Here is a 13,365-nt window from a genome sequence, read left to right on the forward strand (position 1 = left end):
AAAGTGTCTTGCCTTTCAAATTATGAAGAGTAATTTTTGACTTGCCAGTGACTACAGCATAGTCATATTCAATCGTCTGTATTGCATAAAAGCATCTATATCTCTCTGACCACCCGAGCTGTAAATAATTAACTGTCTTATTCTTACAATTAATTTTGTACCATGCATCTATAACATTAACATAAAACTCTGGTAGCAGTGACTTGATGTGATCTGGAACAGCTCTCCACAAAGTAAATTGTTGTAACAAATCTGTTGTCTGATCTAATTGAAAAAGTGACCAGGGCAGAATGGTCCAGATCTCCCCTTTGCTTTCAACAAGCCTCTTTACCCATATTGCAGAAATCGCCTGCATTTGAAGCTTGACATTTACATGTTTGAGACCACCAGAATGGTAATCTTTTTCAAGAACTCTATTTGATATTTTCTTTTTACGTTTTAAAAAATTATCGACAAGAGTCTAAACTGTACAGCAAATATCATCTGGAATACCAATTACTGCAGATAAATAAGCCATTTTTGACAGTGCTAAGGACTTAGTGATCAGAACTCTTCCATAAATGAAAGTTGTCGTCGACCCCAGGACTGAAACACTTTTTCAAGAGAAGTAATTTTATCGTTCCAATTAAGACATTTACAACGCTCAGAATCATACCCAAAGAAAACACCTAAAGTTTTCACAGGCTCTTGGGTCCAGTTAATATCACCAACATTTTTACCATTGTTCTTAAATTACCCAGCCACACTGCTTTTGTCTTATTTTTGTTGACTTTTAGCCCACTACACTTATGAAATTGTTTCCATAACAAATAGCACATTTAAAACAGATGCTTGATCTTGTACAAAAATAGTTGTGTCGTCTGCAAGAAGTGAAATCTTTGCTTCATACACTCTGCTGTTATATTTCGGTAACTTGAAACCCTTTTATGTCATTATCATGTCTTATTTTTACAGGCAAGCATCTCAATCGCTAGTACAAATAGCAAAGCTAGTAGTAAAGAAAGCGTGGACAACTGGGATGAAGTAAGAATTTTACACCCATTTTATTCATTTATCTACATGAAGCGAAGGAAAAATTAACCATCCATGTAACTAAAGTATGACCCTGACCTATATATGAACTCACGCACGCGCAACAGTGCATTGTCCTGAACTAAGCGGGGAAATTCCCTGCTGAGCATGTTTATACACGTTCCGAAGGTGTAGGTGGGAAATTCCGTGTGAGTCATCACCATCAAACTAGCCTATATAAAGGAGCTGTGTTTTCAGTCCGACCGGCCGGTCGCGGAGTCTAGCTGATGTTGAACACGAAGTTCCTATCGGTGCGAACTAAATTTCATATCCATTCAATCCATAATGTCGTAGATATCGCTCCAGAGGTGGACTAAATCCTTCTTGTTTTTGAATTTCTAGCGCCTGATGAAATATGTCCTGAATAAGTTCTGACCCCGGAGCCTCCTCGTTCCGAAGGGTTGCGCCTTTTTCTTGTATTTGTGTAAGCAGCTGTTTATATTGAACATAATAATGTTTATATTTCTCTCGTCTCTTTGCTACACCAGTTTTCCCTTGTATCACATCAATAACAACACCTGGTATAGGAGTTAAGGCTAACAGTACCGGAACTGTCGGAATTGCTGCTATGACAGCAGAGCTTACAAGAATTCCCTTAGTAATATTGAGAGCCATATCAATTCGACCCATTAATTTGTAACTTCGTCGATATGCAGCACTTGTTCTTTCTATGTAATCAGCCAATTGTTCAACGCTTTCAACAACTGAGATGTGCATTTTTTTTACTGTATATGTAAGGGTGATAAAAAATAATTGTAGTAATATAGAATACAATATGGCAGAAGGAGGAGAAGAATATACCACTCCAGGGTTTAGATGATGCAAATGTAATGACGATGATGATGCTACTGCTGAAACAACTTTTTCCTATGATGATGATACCTTTGCAGAAGCCGATTCTTCCCAGGCCGTCTCAAGCGCGCGGAGCCCGCAGGTAGATCCTACGACTAGATATAAAGTAGAACTTAGAATACAAATGGCTAAAGAATTCTTAGATGAGAATAATATTACTGATGAAGCAGCACGAAACGAATTATTTTTGAATGCAAAGATTAGGTATGGAAAGCTGTATTATAAAGAACTCAGGCTATCAAAAACTACAGGACGTGGATTTAGATCACTCGAGACAGTAAAAAGACAAGAAGGAGGATCTGAATTTGTAAGGAAAGTATATAATATAGTGAGCCCGAATTTGTGGGACGTGTATTGCATTCTAAAGATGTGGAAAATGATAAAATACCAGCTGAGAAGATGACGCCAGAAGACATGGGTGTATACAAAGATGAACTGACAGAGTTACGGCAAGATGCTTCTGGTAATGCAGATAAAATACAAGCTTTTGAAAATAAAATCGAACAATGGAACAATCTAAACCCAGAATATAGAGCTATTAATGATGAATTAAGGATTGCGAATATGCGTATTAGCGACCTTAACAACGAAAAAGTTAAAATAAGGCTATTGAAAAGAGAAGCTGAAAAACAGTTAAAGGAAATTCCTGAAGATCACACCCAAGGAAAAGAAAAAGCCAAGAAACTACTAGCTGAACTTATAACAAGAGAAGCTAAAGTTGACAATCGAATTGAATACGAAAATGGTAAGATCAGTGAGGCACGTGAAAGTCTGGCTACGACTAGGTCTCTTCGTGATGTAATTTCCGATCCAGAATTGTCACTCAGGCTGAAGCTGACAGAGTTATTTAAACGAAATGGTATAACAATCGCTGCAATACTGACTGCCCTTGGAATGACAATATCAACAATTGCCCTGGCTGTGACTAGAGGAGGAGGAGGGAGCGGGAGCAGGAACTGGAGCAAACGCAGGAGGTTCAGGTCGCCCAAAGTATATACAAAAGCGAAAGAATTGTAAAGCAATTTGGTGAATGGTTAAAAACATTGGCCGCAAAAAGTGCTGCTGCAATACCAGGTTTAATCGGCTCCCTTGTCAGTTTTCTTTTAAAAACAGCAGGATCGGTGGTCGGATTTGTCGGAGAACAGCTATGGATATTTTTAACTGGATTAACATTAGTCATTATAAATAAAATTATGTATTAATATATGACCCCCCTACGGCATCAACATGTTTGGTGAAAAGAATATTGCAAAGTTTCTTTCTAAAAATAAAGACCTGTTGGTTTCTCTGTCGAATTGGAATGGTGCAAACTCCGACGAGTAAATCGACATATACTTCGAGCAAATCCAGGTGTCCGACTCAAAGATGATAATCTATATCATAACATATTAGCTTTCGTGAAGGAATGTCAAAAGACTAACTTCTTTAAGCGACTAGAATTCATAGCTGTATTCCAGGATACTGAGGATGACCAAGAGGCTCATCATCTCCAAGAATATTGGGTTCTTCGATTGATTCGCGACACAGGCAATCGATTTATCTTTCAGGCAGACGAAATATTTACGTAAAGATGTGATTATTTTCTTTTTTTCTTCTACTATATACATTACACGAAAATGGGGTACGATAGAACATTATCACCGACTTTCACCAACCGAATACCGAATGGAACGAAGTCAGAAAGAACTCATCACGTGATTGCTCATAATCCAAGTGAGGCAGATCCAGGCCAGACACTTATCATACGATGTCCGAAGTTAGAAAGCGGAGTACTCTTAGTTCCAGATACTTTCGACCTGGTTTTGATCTCGAAGTAATGGGAGATGAATAACCGAGTAGTACAAAATGTTGCAAAAATTTGGTGGAGCGTATGAAACTCACATTTGAGGGTCAGACACTTTTCGATTTGAATAAATATAACCTTATTGAATGTTATCGCGATCTCTTCAAACATAAAAAGGAGAGAACGAACATGACACTGTACGGAATTCAGAACGAAAATCTAAGAAAATTGAGAAGTGTTGCGAAAGATGCAGATGCCGCCGTCGTGGGTGATATTTTACTTCTCAACACATATAGAACAAAATATGCTATTCGTCTCACTCATCCCCTAATAACAGGTCATGGAGTTGCATATCCAAAAGCGTTAGGGAGTCATATTGAATGGGAAATTACGTTAGCACCCCCCCCCAATTACTTGTCAGTAATCAGGTTGTTACAGCCAATTATAAATTAAAAAACATTCAAATGGAATACGAAACAATTTCTGACCTCGATCTCGCGAGGTCAACTGCTGGTTATTACAACGGTGGAAAAAGTTACCTTTACGAGCATATACATTATTTTAGAACAATCCCATTCAAAGAATCGGACACGGTTATCAATGAAAATATAAATGTACCACGACGTAGCATTAGAGGTATCGCTATACTCTTCACTAAAATCAGAATCAGTCAGAACTGAACAGTGAACTTTTCTTTAACCCCTCCATTGAATCTGTGTCTGTATCAATCGAAGGCATTGCAAATAAAGTGTACGCTCAGAAGATGATACCAAGACAATTTTGGCGAGAGGTGCGACGGTATTTTGCTGAAGATAAAGATTGGTGTGAAATTGATATAGATGAGGTCGATTATTTGAAGAATAAATTCTGTCTGTTTTCGATCTGCGTAGTTTTAAAGATATTGAGTTTCATGGAAATGGTTTAAAGTAATGAACACAAAGGACGGAATTCAACTTGAAATTCTGAAGAAAGATACCGAGTGGGGTGGCGATGACGCTCACAATGATAATATATTTGCCCACATTTATGTTATCAGTGATGCCCAGGTCACTGTTGAAAATAGTAGATTAAAGTCTTTACAATATTAACCATGACCCGTCCGTCCTATCGGCCATGTTTCTGCCAGCCATTCGCCCGTGTCTGGATTATATAACTGCACACGTTGATATCATTTGGCGCCATCATGATTTTACTACGCTTTTCACTACGGATTTCTCCAGCCTTTTTCCGTACAAACTGTACAAACTGTGCCGGCTCCGGCTTCTTCCCAGTTTCAAATAGATCTTTATAATCTTCAAAGTTCAAATGTTTTCTAACACAAACATCTTTCACCCCTTTATTTTTTTTTCGTCTCCGAAGTTGGAGTTCGAAAAGCATACACTTTCGAGCGTATGCCGACAAAATCAAGAATAGGTTCACCATTCAACTCATCTTTAAATTTACCTATCACTTTTTTATTAATCTTCGGAAAGTTGGGGGCCACGGACCTCATCCCACTAGTATCATATATAGACTTCTCACCATTCTTTTCAACATCTTCTCGGACTATATCATTGAAAGTGCTGACGCGTGAGCCGTCCGGGTTCGGATCGGTACACTGTAAACAAAACTGTCAGTATCCATGTAGGCTAATCGTATTCCAGGGAACTTGACCCGAAAGTAATTGTAATGCGTCTCATACATAAGCAGCTTAGAAAGTTCCAGTACTGCGGCGCCGATGAAAACTGGTTTTACATATCTATGCTCATCCGTTTTCAGTTCCAGTAGGGCACTGTCGCAGGAATCACCATCCTCTTCGGAAGTTATGAAAGTTATATGTTTCATCTTTGGATTATACTTCTGAATCTTTTTACGTCCACTATCCGTGCCGTTCCAGTCCGAAACAATTTAAAGTCTCTGTACTTTCGAACATCTTCTATTGTCTTACCGAACATTGCATTATTCATCAGCTTATAGAAATTCTTTTCAAATCTGTCTTCCCGTTTGCCCTCATTTTAGTGTTAAAGTCATATATTTTCGCGAGACATGGAGCTTCATCGAAAGCAAGCACCCGATAAATCTTTTTCAATCTCATTCCCATCCGAAGATAGAATTCCAGCAACTTGTAGTGTAAGACATAGGACTCTCTATCCATCACACTTGTAATCAGTCGACCGCCCTGCCTCGGAAATTCATAGTGATGCGGTGCTAATGGCAAATCGCTGTGTTCTTCATGTAATTCAGCCGGATATTCTAAGTCTACTTCTAGAAAACTTGGTGGAAAGGTGGAACCAGGTCCCCACGCTCCGCCGGCTCCGCCCCCCGCTCCCCCCTCGGCGGCCCATTCCTCCCACTCTTCCATCGTCATCCAATGAAGTCCGCCCGTAGGCATTGCCTGACTCATTGCCCAGCCGTAGAGATTGTTTGCATCGAGATATTTTATTTCGGTCACCGGCTTCTCTGGATCGTAACTAACGTAAGTATTCCCGCCGGCGGGGCCAGCGTAAGCAGGATGATTTGTCTGTAAATAATGAATATTACACTGGCTGATACCGCCTCGAATCCCCCTCTGTACGAAATTCATCTGCTCAGCATCTTGAATGAGCCCAAATTTATTACCTGTGTAAAGTAACATAGCATCCCATGTCAAGCCAGGCGCTGACATATAGTGGGCTGGATCTAACTTGTACGCTTCTAAACATGTGTCACGGAAATTTTCGAATATATTTGCAAGAAGGAACGTCCGTCTCACAATAGAATTCCATATAATCACGAATCGTCTTACATCCAACTTCGTCCCATACTCTTAATGCATGTTCGTAATCAGACTCTGAAATCCCCTCTTCCGTCAATTCGCTATAAAATTCCCCCCTCTCCGGGAGCTCCTCCTCTTCTAATCTGTCAACCGAGTCTAAATATTCGTAGGGGAAGAAACCTTTCGCCCTTTGAATGTCCGGGTACGTAAGTGGTACTGCCGTCCATCCGTGGTCCGGCACAGTTTTTGCCAACTTCGCCAATGACCCCATCATCAGCTGAGCACTGTCCATAAACTTTATAGAAAAGAAACGTCTCTTTATCTCCCTCTTCCCTCCGGCAACAACAATTGAGGCGTGAAAAATAAATGTTTTCGAGAGACCCATAATTCCTCCATTGCTCGTCTTAGCTATGATTTTAGGCTCTGGTCCCCCTCCGGCGTCGATTTCATGTAATTCTTTCAAAATAAAAGAACCATCGTATCCCTTGAGGTTGTGAAAGTAGATAGGAATGGTTCTCGACGGCCGGCATCCTTCGCAATAGAAGGTCGCCTCCTCCTTCACTACTCGGTATCCTGCCGGCTCTCCACATGCAATACAGACTGGATCACATCCGTCGCGCCGGTAATTAGAAGGATCCCTCATCGGTATTATTTTCCAATAATACGATTTAGAATAATACTCGGCCCGTTCTTTCATATCCTTTAGAAAGTCTGTAACACAGGAGAGACCTGTGAATGTTCTTTTACCATAAACAGTGGGTCGGCCCGGGCCTCGTTCCGAAGGAGCCCCCCACCCCCGTTCCACCATAACATACGAAAGACAAATTGGAATGTGTCGACCGGTCCCCTTCTCAATAATTGCCTCAGTATCTGCATAGACGACGTAGGGAGAAGGAACCTTCTTCCGATGTCCTTCAAATTGACACACTTCCTTAGGAAAATCTGGCTGGGCAGTGTCTGTTCCACAGTATACCTGATGTTTTTCTAATTCTTCTGTTGACTTAAAACCTCTTTTACAAACCATACAAATACACTTCCGTCTGCGCTCATTCTTTCGATTAGTACGAGAATTACGAAGGCGATTTTCCGCAGTAATTGGTACGAAGTGAGAACGGCCGCCGTCTTCGCCAACTATCAGTAAGATATTTGCTATTTGATTCCTATCGGCTCCGCCTTCGGAACGGGCTCCGCCTTCGGAACGGGCTTCACCTTCCCTTATCGGAACGGTTCCGTCAGGGGCTCCGCCAGGGGCACTATATAACACAGTTATGTCGGACGGGGGAGCGGGATCATTTTCATAGATCTGAAATACTTGAAGTTTGATGCCTGGATTTTGCTGCTCGAAGCGCTTGAATATAGTCAGATCGGCGGGCGTAGGAAAGGGAATACCTTCCCAACAGTAGTCAGCCATAAATGGGGCGTACGTATTCCATTTTCTCCTTACCTGACCACATTTCTTTTCACGAAACTCGGGGTCGGCCAACTTTAAACTTGCTACGATGGCGTATTGAAAACAGTTCTCGCTGCCCGAAGGTAGCACCAGATCGCTAACACAATGCTTATTTTTTAACCATCTGGGAAGTTGGACTCGTTCCGTTCCCGTAGGAGCCCCAGCCCCGAGTAAAACTTCTACTAGAATTACTTCAAAATAAGTATCTCCTCGAGAACGAGACCAGAACCCTCAACATTTTCAATTGTATCAAGCATACGATCGTAGCGATCTATTAATTGTTGCCCCACATCCGATCCTGATCCTCTTACATCTTTTGTGTATGTATCATTTAATTTAACATACAATGAACGCGGTTGTGTATTACCAGTTTTCGGATCCGATAATTTGACTTCCATTTCGGTATAAACAGAGTACATCTTTCGTTCCGTTTCTTTGACCATACCTTCAATATCCACCAGCTCCCCGATATCCTTGACTCGCTTGACTTCAGGAAATTCTTTTCGTAAAACTGCTCCCTTGAATGCTGTATGTAATCGACGGGCCATCTTTATGATATATACTATCCTAAAAATTTTTTAAAATGAAAAATAATTATTCTATGATAGGTCATCAAAATCCACTATAATATTTTTGTCAGCATTTATTTGTTTATATATCTCACCTAATCTTTCTAAGTCGACTAGTTCTTCCACATCTTGAATTTCTGGTTTATTAGGCGCAGCACAAAATATTAATCTCTCAACAGTGAAAGAAAGGCCACGCTTACTTAAGCGCGGTTTAAATGCTAAGAATTCTATCTTACTACCTTTTCGGATATTACGAGGTACAATAGCAGGATTTTCTCGGACTGGTAGTAACGGACTCACTGTTTTAAAACCGCAGTCAATTTCTTGAACCATATCAATACATGTAGCGAAATCGTGAACCCCTCTCCCTCTCCCTCTCCCTCTTTTAAACTGAAATTTAAAATACCTCATGCCCGGCTGTGCCTCGCTCCCTCGCTTCGGATACACTTTAGATGGATTGTAAAATCTGCAGGTCGTTCCGATAGGATTCCCTTCGGTGACGGTTCCGATAGTATTCTTGGAGTGAGCGGCCAGGCTTAGAGCATAACTTTTAGCAGTAGATGCATCGAAACTTTCACCTAGGGTACGGAATATTATTAAATCAGTAAACTTTTGAAGACTAAGTTGCCAACTGACACACACCCCATCACATGTAGCTGGATCTCTAGAACCGTACTTAGGTCCGATGTTGAAAACTACTTCTCTACTGCTCACGTCATATGAAAGGATCTACATATTCACCAAATACTAATTTGCCTCCATCATCAATTTTGATGTTTTCTCCGGTTTCAAGTATTTTTATTGCATCTGAAATAGAAAGGATTGTCATTGTCTTATAGTATTATCTTAATAAAAAAAAATTAAAAAATTTCTATGATATAGTATCCCAAAATGTCATACATATTCATAAATGGACCAACTGGAAGTGGTAAGAGTTACGATGCAATAAATTTGGCGGAGGGACCGGAGGTGTATCACGTACCAGAATTTGACACTAGTTTTTCCAGCAACATTGCCGACTTTTATAATGGGCGTGTCACCCCCGTTTCGATTGCTGATTTTCAGAATCAGTTTATAGAACATACTCTTAGTTTACAATGTCAGGCTGGGAGGGCCTCTCTTCGGAACGCTACATTATTTGTGACTCTTCCATAATTCAACATCTAACTTTTTCTAGAATCCGGGGTGTTTCCACGGAGTCGGAAGAAAAAAAGATTGTTTCTAGAGCATTTGACCATTTACCCAGTTTCATTATCATATTCAAAGATATGCCTTGGGATTATTGCAGGCGGAATGTGTTGACTCGAGCCAGGTCGTACGAAATCACCGGTACCGCCTTAGAAGAACTAGAAGAGATTCACAACAAGTTCAAACAGACTTTCTTAGAAATTTGCCACGACTACAGACTTCCATGTTTGGTAATTCGGAACACTCTTACCCCCCTCGTTCTCAAGAATATACTTAATCCAACAATTGATACCGAGACAGTCGGACCAGTAGAATATCCACGAGCTTTTGACTTTGGAATTGCATGGGGCAGCCCTTCGGCACGCGATAGCGGCAGCCAGGGATTTTTAATAGACGGTTTTTCCGAAGGTGAACTTGAAAAAGCGTACTTCCCACCTGGTCAAGAACAACTAGAACAACCTCGAGTCTCACTAAAGAACCTACACAAACTTCTTAACGCTTGTGAATCTGTGTGTGCTTATAATGCTTCGTTTGACCTACGAGCACTTGATATGATGCCGAAGGAACCCTACGGTTCTGTAACACCGGACTTTGAAGTTACTTGTCTATGGCTCATGTCAGTTGTGTACATTATACTTCAACCAGAACTTATAGATAAAGCTGAAAAAGGGGGACTCGAAAGAACGGACTGTGGTAACATGAGAAGTCGTTTTGAAGATCTTGCAAACTTAATATGTGCCTCCGGAGGAACTGAGGGGCCCCCACCTCATCCACATACGGCCGAAAAAGATGCAGTAAGTGAACATTACTTACGACAGTACATGATAAATACTTGGCCAGGTGGGGGGTGGAAGTGGGGTGGTAAACTGACACTTTCGGCTTTCAAGAAATTAAGACTTTTTCCATGGTACTTATTGAATAACTTTCGTAAATACTTACGTTAGTACTTACGTAGTACTTGACAAGTACCATGGACAGGAACTTACGTAGTACTTGACAAGTACCAGCACAGGAACTTACGAAGTTCTAATAACATTTTCCTCTGGCTCCCAACTATTGAAACTTTCTGGATAACCTTTCCATTTTATCAGATAATATTTCTTTCCTCTAATTTTTTTCGTCTTCAAAATTCGTTCTACTCTGTACAGCTCGTCGGCTCCCCGGGCGCTCTGAAGTTCATCAGAATAGAAAGTGCCGAGTATTTCCTCTCCATTCAGATCTTTTATTTTGTAAACTGGTGGTGTTCCAAGCCAGCTGCGTACACAACTTTTGAAACTACGAAAATCTCCTCTGTCCAATTTGGCAAATATCCTTTCTTAAAAGTGGTCTTGTATTTTGTAATTCGGACCCGTTCTCCCGGCTTGAATTCAGGGTTGGCTCCCCCGGCTGCCAACTCAGGACCGAATAGTGTATAAAATGCCTGCCAATCGTTCTCCTCTGTTACGTCCCTGGGTTTCATTTTGATACTTCCGTGTACGGTGTTATTGTAATTCTCAAGAAGGTGGGGTAGAATAGAAAGCCATTCACGTGTCTGTCTGTATGTAAAGTATTTCCACATCATCGTCTTAAGGTCCGATTAAAACGTTCAACGACGCTAGCTTTTTGTCACTGTAGGTGTGAAACCAGTGAATTCCCACCTCCTGGAGCCACCCCTGCATTTTTCGGTTAGTAAATTCCCGCCCCTCATCTGTCTGAAGTTTGTCGGGCCTTCTCCCAGATTTCTTAATCACGTCTTGTAGCGCCTGTAACGTATCATCAGCCGTTTTTGACTGTATGGCCTGGCCCATGCGTATTTACTGAGTACATCGATTACTGTTAGCATGTATCGAATGTTTTTATTCTCTTTTGCGAATGATGAAGGGAATTCCACGAGATCAGCTTCCCACTGAGCGTCTATCGATGTTACGAAAACGCGCCGGCCCCTTCGGAACGCGCCACGAGTACGAGGGACCGGTTTATGTAGATTATAAGTTAGCTGAGTTTTTAACCAGTCCTGTACCTCTTTCTTAGTAACGTGGAGTCCGCTGGCGCGTGCTGCGTCATACAATTTTTGTACACCTCCAAAACCAGTTTTCGGGTTGTAATATAATTCTCAAGAGTACCTTCGGTAGAACCTTCGGCGCAGCCATAATTGCTATATTATACGAAAAATTTATGTCGTACGGATGCCGTAAATGAAATACTAGTTTACTGAATGGCCTACTTTTCAATTGTCTGACCAGGCCCACGGCTTCCCGTTCTGACACCTCCATTCCATATTCTTTTATATAGTTTGTTGTCTATCTTGTTCGGTGTGTAAAATAGTACTAACATCTGTATGTTTTCCCTAAATGGTTTACTAATACTAGTATATTGTGAGTCAGAACCCAGACAGATAATCCGTCATGTCTTGCGCTGAAACCAAGTTGGACTAAAATGTTACTGCGCTTCTTCATATCTTTGGACGAGGCGCAGTCATCGAGGATTATTAAAGTGTTTGTACCGACCCATTCGTTCCGTACGAAGGCTAGTGTATCATCCACAGCATCGAGTCCGACTGGAAACACAAACACATTGTCATCGGTGAAAATGAATCTTTTATTATACGTTTTATTGTTCATGAATGTCGGACAAATGAAAACTATATATTCGAATTTTCCTAGGTACGGACCGGTGAGGAGATCCATTACATATTCCGTTTTGCCAGAATTTGTCGGTCCAGTTACAATCATGTTGAATGGTACAGTTGCATACATCGGATCTATATACTGTACATTAATGTAATGAATATTGCTAAAGATAACAAACCAATTTTACCATATTCATGAATAGGGTCTGCGCCGGTCACTGCTGCTGCCCGTTCCGAAGCGTTCCGAAGGGCCTTCGGGGACCGAGTCGTGTCATTGTGAGGTGGTGGTGACTCTCCGGGCTCGTCCTGCCACTTCACAGGATCTCCCCCCTCCTCCCCTCCTTCCATCTCGTGTACAGCACTTTCTCGAACTTCCGTGTTTATATCACCGTTCACCCCGAAGGACATAGATTCTGTTGCGTATTGCAATTCATTATTAAACCTGAGATTGCCGGGCCCGAAAGGAATGACCATCTCAGACGGTAAGAGAAGTAAATTTGGTGAGACTGCCATATCAAGTTTGACACCAGTATTCATTATTGTGTCTTGATATCGCCGATAACTGATTACTTTGTCGGTATTACGAATTTCATCTTCGAGGAGAACGCCGAATTCTTTTCGGACTTGCTCTGCACTGCCAGTATCCCCCACAATGGTACTGCGAATATTTGCTTGTGCGCCGAGTATACAATATACGTAGGCTTCAAGACTTTCGTTGAGGCGAGCTAGACCGGCCTTTGTTAGTCCCGAGTCTCCCTTCAGAGGGATGAAACTATTGTATTGACCCTCCGATCCATCATTTCGGAAGAAATAATAGTGTGGTCGGTCTTTGTCGGGCAGTACATGTTTTTTCTTTCCAAAAATTGTATGTGTATAGAAAACGCCTCCGTCGGCGGAGAGGAAAAAGTCATGACCGTTGTATATCGCTTTTGGCTGTCTAACGGGCCCACGATTAGTGTAATATTCATAACCATAACCAAGACCTTTATTTTGACCTTTTCGATAACGAAAGTCGGACTTCGTTGGACTTATATTTCCAAATTCTGTACATAGAAGTTCATATTGGACGAGATTGTACGGATTGTCGCCCGCTTTGAAGGTGGGGGTATC

Source organism: Ptychodera flava, unplaced genomic scaffold (genome assembly GCF_041260155.1).
Source record: "Ptychodera flava strain L36383 unplaced genomic scaffold, AS_Pfla_20210202 Scaffold_50__1_contigs__length_938362_pilon, whole genome shotgun sequence".
In the NCBI taxonomy this organism is placed as follows: Eukaryota; Metazoa; Hemichordata; class Enteropneusta; family Ptychoderidae; genus Ptychodera; species Ptychodera flava.